Source organism: Saccoglossus kowalevskii, chromosome 16 (genome assembly GCF_978046115.1).
Source record: "Saccoglossus kowalevskii chromosome 16, keSacKowa6.1, whole genome shotgun sequence".
Classification (NCBI taxonomy): Eukaryota; Metazoa; Hemichordata; class Enteropneusta; family Harrimaniidae; genus Saccoglossus; species Saccoglossus kowalevskii.
The window spans coordinates 21,105,057-21,108,704 of record NC_140656.1 but is presented as its reverse complement, the minus strand read 5'-3'; the positions used below and the strand labels follow the sequence as shown (position 1 = coordinate 21,108,704).

At 36.6% G+C, this 3,648-nt stretch overlaps 1 pseudogene; it reads left to right on the top strand.

The window, feature by feature from the left end:
- The first annotated feature begins 296 nt into the window (after positions 1-296).
- LOC144354658 (uncharacterized) lies at positions 297-3,219 on the top strand (annotated as a pseudogene).
- The last annotated feature ends 429 nt before the right edge of the window (positions 3,220-3,648 follow it).

The window sequence follows — 3,648 nt, the reverse complement described above, 5'->3', positions numbered from 1 at the left end:
CCTTCAATCATAAAGCCAATCACACTAAGTACTGAATACGTCATATCTTTTGATTAATCGTTCACTACATTAATAACTACGGATACCAACTGTCAGAAATCGTAGTCAGAATAGCGACGGTTATCTCGTAATTAGTTCCAAATCACTGAGCCAAGTTCCGTCCAAAACTTCAAATAGGCCTAACGATGACAGACATAACACAGCAATTCGCTAATAATCGGCTAATTAAGTCGGTCAACAGATACGCGAAAACTAATTCATGACAGCATTCTCTGTAAAGTTGTCAGACTTACATCATGATTACGTCCGGAGTACAAGGCAAGAAACTCGTCATTATATAGTGACAGTGGAAATTGCATGGCTTGTGAAATCGTCAATGAATACTGCCTGCTGTACTTACCGGGAGGGGGTATTGTTGTAAATTTAAATCGCTAAAGAGGTGTGAAATATAAGGGGCGACGTCAAAAGATCGATGTCGGATAAAAAACTTATTTGCTTTAGTTTGGGGGTCGGGGTTTTGACCTCAAAAAGTTTCTATCCTACAAAAACGTCAAAAAAATCTTGGAGTATTTGTAATTCGTTTTTTTCTCTATCCAATCATGGACAAAGATGAGAAAATGGTTTGGTCCGAGTGTAAAGCCTTTTTACACCCACCCGACAATCTACTGCTATGCCATACTACTATCGGATTATCAATTTGAATTTAATGGTTAATGTAGTCTGACGCCATGGTCAATATTTATCAATTAAGTTTCAGTGGGGGGGGGTAGGGGGGGGAGAACTAAAGGAATTAAGTTTTGTATCCTACATTGAACTTTTGACGTTGTCCCTAAGCGTTCACAGTCTATCGTGTGTCCAGACCTGTCTACTTAGTACGGCACCAGTGATTGGTGCAAACTGATTCACTGCGTCACGGTAATGAGATGCTAATTATATGCGGTTGAAAGGTCGTCACTGTAAACAAATGTGCCAGATGTTCGATCGTCTCTCGCATGTTTGGCACTTCCGAGATCCAACTCACACCATATATACTTTCTAAGAATTTCTAATTATAGACGTTTAATAGATTATGGAGGAACTAACTATAAATATTTGGCTAAGATTTTCGAAAAATCACATCGATCACAGCCATGAATCGAACAGTTCATAACTGTGCTACGTGCCTCTACTATCCAAGAAAATTCAACCGATAAATTCTCATCAGTGAATGAAAATGGTAAAAGAACGTTTTCGAGTGTTGAACCAGACAGTTCCACGCCAAAGAAACCAACAAAAAAGGAAGTCGTCACGGTAACGCTCTCCCACAGTGGTTGGTATCATTTCCGTGGTTACAGTATAGCGACGGTCAATGTTTTGTAAATGGTGCAAAGCAGAAAAAAAGAACAACAATTTAGTGTTGAAGGGTGCAAGAATTTTCCAAGGTCTGCACTAAACAGACACCAGAATCACCAAGATCACTCAGATGTGATACTGGCAAGATCAAGCAGAAAGGTAATTTTATTTTGTTCTCTAGTAAATGAATGAAGTATTACTTGTTATGGATTTGCTTTTGTGCATTAGGCATATTTTTTACTAATTTTCAATTTATTTAAGTAAATTCATTTTGTGACGAGATTCTGCATAATAATGTACCATGTAGTTAATTAGTCACTATCATCCAACAAATATACTTACTGTGTCCTGAACCGAGAACTAGTATACACAAAAAAATCCATTTTTTTTGTTATTAGAGTTTTCAAAGAGCATCAGTAGCAGCTACAGAAAAGGCTTCCGACAGTCAGAGTCTGCAAACTCAAATGAAGTGTGTTTACTGGTTAACCAAAGAAGAACTGCCATTATCTAAAATCCCTGGTTGATTATTTGAAAGAAACTAAATGCCCGAATGTCAGAATGTCAAAAATATTTCTGCTGAAAATATATATGGCCATCACAGTTCTGTACAAGATATGGAGGAAGCTATTGCTAATGTCATAGACTCTTAGATGGACACTGATATAGAACAAAGTGGTGTTTTTGGTATGTGTGGACATTTCTCTACACAAACATTACTAATGCTGTTAGTGAATATTTCATTTCTAGGAAAATCTTGTAGGGTTTAGCAGTGACGGTGCTGCAGCCATTACAGGCAAACTTAATGATGTTGCAGCTCGCCTCAGGCAAGATGTAAACTCATTGATTTATGCTCATTGTGCTGCTCGTCGTCTCAGCAATGCATCTTCACAAGCAGAAAATCAATTGATTCACTAAAGAAATATCAACAAGTTTTGAATAATCTGTATATTTTTTTTAATTCATCCCCAGTACGTTACAACAAACTTAGAGAGGTGCAGGAGGTATTAGGTGAGATCCAAGTTGTCGTACAACAACCAACCCCTGTACGTTGGCTTTCTGTGTCACAGTCTGCTGAAGCTGTCTATAAATGCTGAGATAGTTTAGTAACAACTTTAAAAAATGAAGGTGCTGACAGTAATAATGCTATTGCTAAGAGTTTATTGAAAGCAAATTTCTAGATCTAGTTTCGTCTCCATGACAACATTATTAATGGGTGTCTAGCCTGAGCAAAATATTTCAAAGACAACTAGTAATGTGTCTATTCTTAAACTAAAGGTACAGGTAGCTATTTCTTTATTACAAGATATGTTGAGAAATCCTGCTATGATGTAACATCTTACACAATGTAAACAAGATTGCATTGACTTTAAGTACAAAGGTGTTGAGTTAGGTCCATCAGGCAGAAATTTTTCTAATGATATTTTTTTTCTAATTTGTACATTAACTTATCAGACATATTTCCTGTAAGTGATATGGATATTTTGTAGTGTTTTAATACACTATTCAACCCACAGTCAGCACCTTTAGAAAGATCAGTTATGTAATTTTGCCAATTCTGAGTTTGATAAACTTCTCACACATTTCAGTACATAATTAATAGTGACAGAGCTGAGGAGAATTTTATGGAATTTTACACTGTCACAGAACCCTTACATTCCAGCAATTTTGTGTCAATATAAAGACGATTTCCCAGACTTCTGAAAGCTAGCTGCAATTGCATTGGTTATTGGCAAGTGCTCCCTTGAGCGAGCATTCTCATGTCACCAGCTCATTTGTCCAGATTACTGACGATTTCACTAAGGAAGACCAAGCAGACAATTCAACTTTGTTCAAGCAGTTGTTGGTTTTAATATCAAGAAACAGAGATGGAAAGCTTCTAATGTTTAAATTGTAATTATAAATTTCATTATACACATCAAGGAAATGTCATTTTTTAAAAGAAACAATTAATGAATAATGTTATAATAGTTTTTTATAATTAATGATTGATGCGTGTATGTGCAAATAATGGTAATCGATAATGAACCCTACAATTTTAAATGGGACCCCCAATTTTAGGTAGGAGTGAGTCCCAGGGACCCACATTCTCAAGCAGTAGTGCAAATACATAATTGATCATGTTTAGCTGACGACATTTGACACTCTTGGTTTTGAACACTCAAACCTGAAGTGGGAAACCCAGCCACGCCGCGTGTCCTCGGAAATTCGCAATTTGCCTGTCGAACACAATGTATGTTTCTTTTCATTAATGATTGGTACAGGTATCAAAGGAACAGCGTTCAAGTAAACAAAATGATTTAGAGATGTTGGCGATCA